The sequence below is a fragment of the Loxodonta africana genome, chromosome 8 (assembly GCF_030014295.1).
Source record: "Loxodonta africana isolate mLoxAfr1 chromosome 8, mLoxAfr1.hap2, whole genome shotgun sequence".
NCBI classification, from domain to species: Eukaryota; Metazoa; Chordata; class Mammalia; order Proboscidea; family Elephantidae; genus Loxodonta; species Loxodonta africana.
This window is the reverse complement of record NC_087349.1, coordinates 38170035-38183612: the sequence shown is the minus strand read 5'-3', so window position 1 is coordinate 38183612 and position 13578 is coordinate 38170035. Positions and strand designations below refer to the sequence as shown.

Genomic DNA, 13578 nt, shown 5'->3' with positions numbered 1-13578 from the left:
ACCAAAAGGTTTGCAGTTCGAATCCACCAGGCAATGCTTAGAAACCCAGAGGGCGGCTCTACTCTGTCCTATAGGGTCACTATGAGTCTGAATTAACTTGATGACAGCGGGTTTGGCTTTTTTTTTTTTTTTTTTTTTAATGGGAGGAAGATCATGATTTTTCTCAGGAAATTGTCACAGGTCCTCTTTAATTCACCGAATACATCCAACAATGAGTGACTGAGGTCTTAAGAGTCTTAGATTATGGTCGGAATGATTTTAGCATATATAGTTTTCAAAGTAGGCATTACCAATCAACATGCCGTAAAAGACTTGATAAGGTATCATTAGAATAATTCACATTGAGCAATGTTAATTTCAAGACATACTGACTGCAAAATGTACTCTCCCAAGATAACTAAATGAGATGACTTGCTCTACAGGGTTGTTAGCTACAAACCAATGAAATATTTGGGAGTGTAAGGTATTGATTTTAGAGCAAGTGCTCTAAAACTATTCTTACTGACAATAATTAGATTATCAGAAATAGTTCTTTCTAAAGGCCAACCCCAGTCAGTGGTAATAAATCCACAGTACCAGCATAAGGAAAAAATTATTTTTATTTTCTCTATGGGTGAAAAAGAGAGAAAGAGGACATATATCCTGCTCACTTAGAAGTGTATCAAGCCATTAAGACACAAAATGGAGCTTCAAACATATTCCTGCTTTACCTGCTCAAAGCATTAACTACGCTGTCAGTAGAACATTTATAGACCCTGATTTTGACTAAACGTGCCATAACTGGGTGGAGGAAGGCACCTATATCATGGATATAGATGTAACTTATAGTTTTCTGCTCCACAAAATCAATCTCCCCTCACAAAAAAAAAAATCTAATAAACAAAGGCTGCATTTTTATAAAGATATTTCCCTTGAGGTATTAACAATGAAAATGGTAAAAGCTGCTTGCCAGTTTTGTTCAAAGTTGGCATGAACTTAAAAGCTCTGATAAATTCCGATTTGGGTCCAGAGTTGGGGAGATGGATCGCTATCCTTTAAAAAATGTACAGACTCTAAATCCAATCACACAGAACCAAAAGTGTGGAATCAATGAGGGTGAAGGACAAAAGTCAGCCCTTTGAAATAGCCCTCAAGCAGTTTTGCAAACAGGGAAACTTCAGTGGGCTTCCTCCTATGTAAGGGATAGTTACAAACAAGGCTTTGAACCAGTTCTTTCCAGTTTGAACCCCTGCTGAGAATTTGCCTTTCCATCCCAGATATACTGAATCAGAATCTGCATTTTAACAAGATCCTCAGATGATTGTTACGCATAATAAATTTTGAGAACCACTGCTCTACTAATGGTTCTCAGAACTGGTCCCTAACCAGCATCATTAGCATCACCTGGGAACTTATTAGAACTGCAAATTCTCACAGGGGTTCAAACCTGAATAAACCACTTCAAAGCCCTGGTTACAAGAAACTAGCAGAAAGAAATTGTGGAATCTATAAAATTTGCAACATTTGATCTCAGTTCATGAAGCTTGGAAATATATACTATCCAAATTTCAAACAAACAGAATCTAGGTTTCCATAAACTCAATAATCAAATGCATTCCATACGTAAACATATATTTAAAAAATTGACCACCTTACATGTCTGAGAGTCACATGAAGATGTTCCCTCAATTTATCCTGGACTTTTTGGCTTGTTGTTTTTGTTGTTACTGTTGTTTCTTAGGCACTGAGATATGTATGTTAAACAAAGTGCTATAGGAGTTTGAAAGAAAGGAGAGTTCACATCCAATTGTAGATAAGCAACCTTGTGTAGGAATAATGGTGTGTCATTTTAGGGTAGATAGAATTTTATCAAAAGGAAGAAGGTATGCTAAGAGAGGGAATTACTATTTGCCTGGACTTAGGGTACTTGTTAAGAAGTAGGAGAAGGCCTGGAAAGGCAAGTTAGTGGGAAATTCTGAGTGGCCTTTAGAGTTAGGTAAGGTCTACTGCTTCATTTTAAGGCACTGGCAATCATGTTGAACTGAACTTGAACTTGAAATTCCAGCACCAGAGAAGTATCCCAGGTTATTCTTTTGGTGATTTCAAAGGAATATGTAAATCAAAAGACCAATTATGGAAATCTTAGGGAAGAAATTCAAGCTATGGCAGAGTCCCAGAAAGGAAGTTTAAGCATCCTACAAAGGCTTCATGCAAAAAATGAAAATACACCTATCTCCTGTATTCTTGGTTGTTGTATCTACACTTCGGTGTTCCGTATCAGGGGAATTTTGATGTTGACACAGCCCCAGAATTTATGCAATTTTAAAAGCCATGTGAATTAGAATGTTATTAATGAACATAATACCAGTGCAGTTGAATCTCTCTTGATATCTATCACCTCAAAGGCAACGCCTTGAACTGGGTCCCATCCTACTCAAACACATACTCTTCTAAAAATCTCTAACTTACACCCTATCTCTTAAAGTCTTCCTCTCCCCAGCCCACTGCCACACAGAGAAAACAAGAATATAGTTCAGTTCCTTCCCATTAAAGAGCAATAATTCCTCTTCATTCTTAATTTAGTTTTAAAAGAGCATTTCTTCAAATACAAAGGTCATGCTATTGACCCACCATCAGTGGATCACGTGCATTAGGTGGGCTTTCTGGGAGTGAGGTTGTTGAATCCTTTCACACTTCACTGCCTAGTGCCCTTCGCAAAATTCACTCATGTACACAACACGCAACATGAGATGAAGTAAAAAGTGGAAGAAATAGTCTTCTCAATTATGTAGTTGTTATATTCTTTTTTTTTATTATTCTGCTCATATTTGTATAGTCACTGGGATGTTTTAAATGCATTCAGAACTAACTTTAAAATATAATTAGTGGTTATTAAAACATGATTGACTTCCTTGTAAAAAGAGAACTTCTTTTTAAAAAGAGAATCATTTTAAAATGATTTTAATCCCGCAGGCTCTATTTATATCAGAGGTCAGCAACCTTGTAGGAGTAGTGTGCCAAAATGCCAATTCCTGCTTCTGACAAGCAAGGCAGAAAGGAGGTGGAAGCCCAGAATAGACAACTCGAGAATATCTGTGATGCATACATACATGAGGCCCTCCTGACAAATCTATCAGGAATTGAATTTTTGACCCAGTAACCTCCCTTTTTTGTGCTTCATTTTCCCCACAGCACTTCTGCTATCCAATAAACTATATATGCTATTTTTTACCCACCTCCTCAATTAGAATCCAAGCGCCAAGAGGGAAGAGATTTTTGTGTCTTTCATTCTTCCAGTACCTAGAATAGTGCATGGCACATAGCAGGAGTTCAGTGAATACCCACGGAAGAAAAGAATGAAGGAAGGGAAGGTGGCAGGGAGAAAAGGTGGGTGGGAAGGAGGTGGGGAGGGAAAATGGGTAAATAATTCAAAGAAAGATCCTATAGGAGCTAATTATCTACATGTCATACCTTTCCATATTATTTTAATTAACAATCACCCCATTCCTTAAAACCTAGATGAGACCAGCCACTAAGGGAATAGATGTTTTTTGTCTGGGTAAAAAAAAGCAGTAGAGAGGCACAAATGATATTTTGCAATTCTAGAGTAATGAAATCAAAAGACAGCTTTTGGGGAACAAAAAAAGGGGAGGGGAGAAAAATAAAAACGGTAGTCCTTTGAGATGGCCAGCTCACATAATCTCAATGCCTTCTTTCACAAAGGTCAGGGGCCTCCTGAGTCTTGGCTCACAAGCATCTCTGAGAGTCCCTGACTGGTTCTACCAAACTGGCTAGACTTACCGTCATAACAGGAAAATGCCTATCATTCAGCCTTACTTTTGAAGGACACTCTGATACTTCAGTGAAGGTCAGGGAGAAGGGGTCTAAAAAATATGTTTCCCTTTAAACCAGGAAAAAGGGTAATGCAACTTTTCCCTGTCTTTTTATCCAAAATCCATCCACCTGAATCCTGGCAGTCTACACATGAAATTAAACCTATTTAAAAAAAAATAGTAAGTCTTTACTGAACAAGTCTCCACTAGGTTTCATCTGCCTAAATCACTCCTGTGGTGATTTAAGCTCTTTCTTGTTTGTCCCCCTGCAGTGAAGAAAGAACAGCTGCTCATCATCACTCATCTAATACCCTTTCGCACACAGTGAAAACCAGGAAAACAACCATATTCGAGAATGCCTGTCAAAAGACAATTCCCCTGGGAACCACTCACAGCCTCTGTGTCTATGATTTTACTGAACTTGAAGACTATAATTAAGTCCCTATTCAGCCTTCACTTCTCTAGGCTAAATAAACCCAGTTCTTTAGACTTTCACCACAGAGCAGATTTCTCAAACCTTTTAATAATTTCTGTTGGATTCCTCTGGATTCTCTCCAAATTCTACATAATAAAAGTCATGGCCAAGGCTGCAGGAAAAAAGGAGAATTGCCTGGCAGCTTCTGAATGTTATAATCTTGCACTTGTACAATTTGTTTTTCCTCCCTATGTGGATTACTCTGCACACAGCTCTGCTGAGCTATATGCTGTTTACATTTACTAGTTCTTCCAACTCACCATGATTATTTTTGAACTGTAATCCTTTCCTCACTCCGAGTTCAGGCATCTTAGCCTGGTTTGCTGATATTGACACATTATGTGCTACAAATGAAAATGAAAAAACACCAGGCTAATCACTGTGATCTGGGAGTATTAATCAGAACCCACTTTCAAGAATTTCTCAGGGTGAGCCTAAAATGAACTGAGTTAGACACCCTCTGTTTGAATTTCAACTCTACCATCTACTAGTTTCAGAACTGTTTGGCAAACACTTAACCTTTCTAAGGATAACATGTGGAGTCCTGGCAGCACAGTGGTTAAGAGCACAACTTTTAACCAAAAGGTTAGCAGTTTGAATCTACCAGCCGCTCCTTGGAAGCCCTATGTCTTATAGGGTTATAGGGTCACTATGAGTAGAAGGTGACTCAAAGACAAGGGTTTTGTTTTTTGCTTTTTTTGAGGATAACATGAGGATAATACTGCTACTTCAGAAGACATCATGAAAAATGAATTGAGCTAAAAATAATGAGTGAAAAAAATGAATTGAGCTAAAAATAATGAAATCACTATGGCAGAGTGGATAACTGATATGTGTCCATTATTTTACTTTCTAAAAAAAAGTCTTAACTACTTAAACTACTTTTTTGGTCTTGGTAAAGACCAAGAGGGCTCATTCTTCTTCAAACTAAAACTCAATGTGGAGGATAAAGGGCTAGTCAAAACAATAATATGTCAAAAGTCTTAACTTTCAGCATGTATTTCACCATCCCCTCTTTTTCAGGCAGGGAAGCATCAGGGACATGGACAATGGACAATGGAAAATAAGCAATGGTGCCCAGGTAAAAAGTGCAAGGAAACACCACCCTAGTTAGGCAACAACCAAGGAAAAAGGAAATAGGTATACAACTGAATTTGACTACTTTTTGCAGTGTAGTGATTGAGCATTAGGTCAAAAGTCTGTTCAGATCTAAACGCTAACATTTCATTTTGCAAAAGGTGAAGAAAACTTGTTTCAAAGATAATCAAAATATTAGTCCTATTTTTCAATCACTTTGAAAACAATTTATGATTACAATATTTCAAAAAGGGTTTCATATATATTTTAATGTTAAAAGGCTACATATTATTTTAAATAAAAAATGAAAATTTTTCTATTTTTTTAAAGAAAGATTTAAACTAATCATAACTAGAACACAGTAGAGAATTAATAATGTATTTTCTCTCATGACTTCCTTGACATTTGACCGCTGAGTGGGGAAGTCAACTCAGGTGGACAACAAGAGTTTATTAACTCCTTCACAGGAATACTATAAAAGTATAACCAGTATTTGACTAAACACCTTTAGATATACTTCAAAAATTGCTAGTGAATTATTTAATCTGTGATTTAAAAAGATATCTCAACAAGGTGGTAAACACTTTCAATCTATTTTATCTTATGTAATTTTAGCAGAAAAAAATCATGTTTATAGTATGAATAAATACGAGAATAGCTAACATACAATGAGTTCTTCCATACATAAGACACTCTCCTAAGAGCTTTACATGGCTTACCTCAATTAATCCTCACAATAACTTTATCACAGAAGGATGGGGAAACTGAAGCACAGAGAAGGTCAGTCACTGCTCAAGGTGATGCAGCTAAGACTGATCCTTAGGGATATCTGAATCAAGATATTGTTCCCAGCTCACTTTTGGTCATGAAATAAAGTTTGTAGGTCATAAGTGGCATTTCTTTTGATAGAATAGGATGGGATGTGATGGGAGAGGAGGGGAGGGGAGGGGAGGGGACAAAAAATAAATTGTTTTGATAGACACTGCTTTAAATCGCTGATGTTATACTAGAAGTAACTAAACACCTAGGAACACAGAACTACAAACTTTTCAAGGATATTCAGAGATCATTTAGCCCCATTATTCTATTTCATTTTATAAATGAAGAAAGTTTGGGTGACCTACCCATAGTCATATGGCTACTTGGTGGCAGTCAAAACAAAAGTCCAGAACTACTGAAGTTATACTGATTTGATAGATACATTATAAGACATACTTCACTTTTGGTAGTGAAGAGGGTACTATTAATAATTATGCCAAGAATACCAAGGCTGGATGGATTTAGAAACAAACCAAAAGTTGACTACAAGCAAACATGATGAGAAATTTTTTTGCTCAACAGAAGAGTTTTTTTGGTGCTGCTGTCAATTTATAGCAATAGATGCACACATCAAAAAAGAAGGGACAAAATTAAAACATTAGCAATATAATTCAAACAAACAGAAAGAAAACAACAAAAGAAGCCCACAGCCACCAGAAGAATGGAAATAATAAAAATCAGAGCAGAAATAAATGAAATAGAGAATAGAAAAACAATAGAAAGAATCAACAAGACCAAAAGTTGGTTCTTTGAACGGATCAATAAACTTGACAAACCACTGCTCAAACTGACAAAAGAAAAACAGGAGAGAACGCAAAAGAACCCAAATGAAAAACGAAATGGGGAACATTACAACAGACCCAACTGAAATAAAAAGGATCATGATAGAGTATTATGTAAAACTATATTCCAACAAACTTGAAACCAAGAGGAAATGGACAAATTTCTAGAAACACACTACCTACCGAAACTAACACAAACTGAAGTTGAAAATCTGAACAGACCCATAACAAGAGAAGAGATTGAAAAGGCAATTAAAAAAAAAAAAAAAAAAAAACTCCCAACTAAAAAAAAAAAAAACCCTGGCCCAGATGCCTTTACTGGAGAATTCAACCAAACATTCAGAGAAGAGCTTACACCAGTACTGCTCAAACAATTTCAGAACACAGAAAGGAAAGGGTACTTCCAGATTCATTCTATGAAGCCAGCATAACCCTGATACCAAAACCATGCAAAGACACAACAAAAAAAGAAAATTACAGACTGATAACTCTCACAAATACAGATGCAAAAATTCTCAACAAAGTTCTAGCCAATAGAACAAATCATCATATAAAATAATCATAATACACCACAACCAAGTGGGATTCACACCAGGTATGCAAGGATGGTTCAACATTAGAAAATCAATCATTGTAGTGCATTATATAAATAAAAGAATCACATGATCACCTCAATCCATGCAGAAGAGGCAGTCGACAAAGTCCAACACCCATTCCCGATAGAAACTCTCAATAAAATATGTATAGAAGGGAAATGCTTCAACATAATAATGGGTGTCTAAACAAAACAAACAGCCAACATCATTTTTAATGGAGAGAAACTGAAAACATTCCCCTTGAGAACAGGAACAAGACAAGGATGCCCTTTATCACCACTCCTATTTAACACTGTGCTGGAAGTCCTAGCTAGAGCAATGAGGCAAGAAAAAGTAATGAAGGGCATTCAAACTGGTAAGGAAGAAGTAAAACTGTCCCTAGTTATAGATGATATGATACCATATGGAAACCTTGGTGGTGCAGTGGTTAAGTGCTACGGCTGCTAACCAAAGGGTTCAGCAGTTCGAATCCACCAGGCGCTCCTTGGATACTCTGTGGGGTAGTTCTACTCTGTCTTATAGGGTCGCTATGAGTCGGAATCTGCTCGACGGCACTGGGTATGATACCATACATAGAAAACCTAAAAGACTTCATGAGAAAACTACTGGAACTAATAGAAAGATTCAGCACAGGAGCAGGATATAGATCAGCATACAAAAATCAGTTGGATTCCTACACACCAATAAAGAGAACTACGAAAAGGAAATCAAGAAAACAATACCATTTATAACAGCCCTTAAAAAATAAAATACTTAGAAATGAATCTAACAAGGGATATAAAAGACCAATGTGAAGAAAACTACAAAACACTACTCCAAGAAACCAAAAGAGATCTACATAAATGGAAAAACATACCATGCTCATGGATAGGAAGACTCAACATTGTGAAAATGTCAATTCTACTCAAAGCAGTCTACAAATACAATGCAATCCTGACCCAAATACCACAGTATTCTTTAAAGAGATGGCAAAACCAAACATTAACTTTGTATGGAGAGGAAAGAGACCTTGGATAAGCACTAAAGAATCAAGTAGGAAGACTCACATTACCTGATCTCAGAACCTATTATACAGCTATAATAGTCAAAACAGCCTGGTACTGGTACAATGACCAATGGGATAGAATTCAGAACCCAGATGTAAATCCATCTACCTACGGTCACTTAATCTTCAGCAAAGGCTCAAAGTCCATCAAATGATGAAAAGATAGTCTTTTTAACAAATGGTGCTGGCAAAACTGGATGTCCATCTGCAACAACAAAAAAAAAAAACAGAAAAGGACCCATACCTCATACCATACACAAAAACTGATTCAAAACGGAAAAAATACCTAATATAAAACCAAAAACTATAAAGGTCACAGTAGAAAAAAATAGGGTCAACACTAGAAGCCCTAATACACGGTATTAAGAGGATAAAAAAATAACAACACACAAACTCCAGAAGATAAGCTAGATAACTGGGATCTTCTAAAAATTAAACACTTATGCTCATCAAAAAACTTCACCAAAGGAGTAAAAAGAGTACACACACACAGGGAAAAAAATTTTGGCTATGACAAATCTGACACTTCACCAAACAGACACTTCACCAAAGAAGACATCCAAATAGCTAATAGACACAAGAGGAAATGCTCCCTATCAAAACCACAATGAGATACCATCTCACCCTGACATTAGTGATATGAATTAAAAAAAAAAAAAAAAACAAACAGAAAATAACAAATGTTGGAAAGGTTGCAGGGAGACTAGAACTCTTACACACTGCTGGTGGGAAAGCAAAACGATACAACCATTTTTGGAAAATGATATGGTGCCTCCTTAAAAAAAAAAAAAGAAGATAGAAATACCATATGATTCAGTAACCCCACTCCTAGGAATATGCCATAGATAAATAAGAGCCATCACACGAATAGGCATATACACACCCATGTTCACTGCAGTATTGTTCACAATAGCAAAAAGATGGAAACAAGCTGGATGCCTATCAACAGATAAATAGATAAACTAAGGTACACATACACAATGGAGTACTATGCAACAATAAAGAACAACAATGAATCTGGGAAGCATCTCACAACATGGAAAATCTGGAGGGCATTATCCTGAGTGAAATACGTCAATCACAAAAGCATAAATATTGTATGAAACCACTACTATAAAAAAAATGTGAAAAGGTTTAACACAAACAGAAACAATCTGATGGTTATGAGGGTGGGGAGAGAAAAACACTTAATAGACAATACATAAGGGGTAACTTTGGTGAAGAGTAAGACAGTACACAACACTGGGGAAGCCAGCACAACTCGTCCAAAGCCAGGTCATGGAAGCTCCACAGACACAACCAAACTCCCTGAGGGACCAAATTACTGGGCTGAAGGCTTTGGGAACCAGGGTCTCGGGGAACATCCAGCTCAACTGGCAGACCAGAGTTTATAAAGAAAATGTTCTACGTTCTACTTTGGTGAGTAGCACCTGGGGTCTTAAAAGCTTGTCAGCAAGAAGAAAAACTAGATAACTGGGAGCTCCTAAAAATCAAACACCTATGCTCATCCAAAGACTTCACCAAAAGAGTAAAAAGACTAACTACAGACTGGGAAAAAGTTTTTAGTTATGATATTTATGATCAGTGCCTGATCTCTAAAATCTAGATGATACTGCAAAAACTCAACTACAAAAAGACAAATGACCCAATTAAAAAATGGGCAAAACCTGGCCCGGATGGATGGCTTTACTGCAGAGTTCTACCAAACTTTCAGAGAAGAGTTAACACCACTACTACTAAAAGTATTTCAAAGCATAGAAAATGACGGAATACTACCTAACTCATTCCATGAAGCCACCATCTCCCTGATACCAAAACCAGGTAAAGACATGACAAAAAAAAAAAGAAAATTACAGACCTATATCCCTCATGAACATAGATGCAAATACTCTAAACAAAATTCTAGCCAATAGAATTCAACAACATATCAAAAAAATAATCCACCATGACCAAGTGGGATTTATACCAGGTACGCAAGGCTGGTTTAATATCAGAAAAACCATTAATGTAATCCACCATATAAAAAAAAACAAAAGACAAAAACCACATGATCTTATCAATTGATGCAGAAAAGGCATTTGACAAAGTCCAACACCCATTTATGATAAAAACTCTCACCAAAATAGGAATTGAAGGAAAATTCCTCAACATAATGAAGGGCATCTATACAAAGCAAACAGCCAACATCACTCTAAATGGAGAGAGCCTGAACGAATTTCCCTTGACAACGGGAACCAGACAAGGATGCCCTTTATCACCGCTCTTATTCAACATTGGGCTAGAGGTCCTAGCCAGAGCAATTACGCTAGACAAAGAAATAAAGGGCATCTGGATTGGCAAGGAGGAAGTAAAATTATCTCTATTTGCAGATGACATGATCTTATACACAGAAAACCCTGAGGAATCCTCCAGAAAACTACTGAAACTAATAGAAGATTGTGGCAGAGTCTCAGGTTATAAGATAAACATACAAAAATCACTTGGATTCCTCTACATCAACAAAAAGAACATCGAAGAGGAAATCACCAAATCAATACCATTCACAGTAGCCCCCAAGAAGATAAAATACTTAGGAATAAATCTTACCAAAGATGTAAAAGACCTATACAAAGAAAACTACAAAGCTCTACTACAAGAAACTAAAAAGGACCTACTTAAGTGGAAAAACATACCTTGCTCATGGATAGGAAGACTTAACATAGTAAAAATGTCTATTCTACCAAAAGCCATCTATACATACACTGCACTTCCGATCCAAATTCCAATGTCATTTTTTAATGTGATGGAGAAACAAATCACCAACTTCATATGGAAAGGAAACAAGCCTCGGATAAGTAAAGCATTACTGAAAAGGAAGAAGAAAGTGGGAGGCCTCTACCTGATTTCAGAACCTATTATACAGCCACAGTAGTCAAAACAGCCTGGTACTGGTACAACAACAGGCACATAGACCAATGGAACAGAATTGAGAACCCAGATGTAAATCCATCCACATACGGGCAGCTGATATTTGACAAAGGCCCAGTGTCAGTTAATTGGGGAAAAGATAGTCTTTTTAACAAATGGTGCTGGCATAACTGGATACCCATTTGCAAAAAAATGAAACAGGACCCATACCTCACACCACGCACAAAAACTAACTCCAAGTGGATCAAAGACCTAAACATAAAGACTAAAACGATAAAGATCATGGAAAAAAAAATTGGGACAACATTAGGAGCCCTAATACAAGGCATAAACAGAATACAAATCATTACCAAAAATGACAAAGAGAAACCAGATAACTGGGAGCTCCTGAAAATCAAACACCTATGCTCATCTAAAGACTTCACCAAAAGAGTAAAAAGACCACCTACAGAATGGGAAAGAATTTTCAGCTATGACATCTCCGACCAGCGTCTGATCTCTAAAATCTACATGATTCTGTCAAAACTCAACCACAAAAAGACAAACAACCCAATCAAGAAGTGGGCAAAGGAGATGAACATGCACTTCACTAAAGGAGATATTCAGGCAGCTAACAGATACATGAGAAAATGTTCTCGATCATTAGCCATTAGAGAAATGCAAATTAAAACTATGATGAGATTCCATCTCACTCCAACAAGGCCTGCATTAATCCAAAAAACACAAAATAATGAATGTTGGAGAGGCTGCGGAGAGATTGGAACTCTTATACACTGCTGGCGGGAATGTAAAATTTCCCTTTGAGAAATCTATCTGGCGTTATCTTAAACAGTTAGAAATAGAACTACCATACAACCGAGAAATCCCACTCCTCGGAATATACACCAGAGAAACAAGAGCCTTCACACAAACAGATATATGCACACCCATGTTTACTGCAGCTCTGTTTACAATAGCAAAAACCTGGAAGCAACCAAGGTGTCCATCAATGGATGAATGGATAAATAAATTGTGGTGTATTCACACAATGGACTACTACGCATCGATAAAGAACAATGAAGAATCTGTGAAACATTTCATAACATGGAGGAACCTGGAAGGCATTATGCTGAGTGAAATTAGTCAGAGGCAGAAGGACAAATATTGTATAAGACCACTATTATAAGATCTTGAGAAACAGTATAAACTGAGAAGAACACATACTTGTGTGGTTACGAGGGGGGAAGGGAGGGAGGGTAGGAGAGGGTTATTTACTGATTAGTTAGTAGATAAGAACTACTTTAGGTGAAGGGAAGGACAATACTCAATACATGGAAGGTCAGCTCAACTGGACTGGAGCAAAAGCAAAGAAGTTTCCCGGATAAAATGAATGCTTCAAAGGTCAGCAGAGCAAGGGCAGGGGTTTGGGGTCCGTGGTTTAAGGCGGCTTCTAAGACAATTGGCAAAATAATTCTATTTTGAAAACATTCTGCATCCCACTTTGAAATGTGGCATCTGGGGTCTTAAATGCTAACAAGCGGCCATCTACGATGCATCAATTGGTCTCAACCCACCTGGATCAAAGGAGAAAGAAGAACACCAAGGTCACACGATAACTATGAGCCCAAGATACAGAAAGGGCCACATGAACCAGTGACTTACATCATCCTGAGACCAGAAGAACTAGTTGGTGCCCGGCCACAACCGATGACTGCCCTGACAGGGAGCACAACAGAGAACCCCTGACGGAGCAGGAGATCAGTGGGATGCAGACCCCAAATTCGCATAAAAAGACTATACTTAATGGTCTGACTGAGACTAGAGGAATCCTGGAGGTCATGGTCCCCAAACCTTCTGTTGGCCCAGGACAGGAACCATTCCCGAAGACAACTCATCAGACATGGAAGGGACTGGACAGTGGGTAGGAGAGAGATGCTGATGAAGAGTGAGCTATTTGTATCAGGTGGACACTTGAGACTGTGTTGGCATCTCCTGCCTGGGGGGGGGGATGAGAGGATAGAGAGAGTTGGAAGCTGGCAAAATTGTCACGAAAGGAGAGACTGGAAGGGCTGGCTCATCAGGTAGA

General features: G+C 37.6%; 1 protein-coding gene across 21 annotated transcripts in view; it reads right to left on the bottom strand.

The window, feature by feature from the left end:
• IMMP2L (inner mitochondrial membrane peptidase subunit 2) overlaps window positions 1–13578 on the bottom strand; it is a 1024913-nt gene that overhangs the window by 660744 nt on the left and 350591 nt on the right. The window lies entirely within an intron of this gene.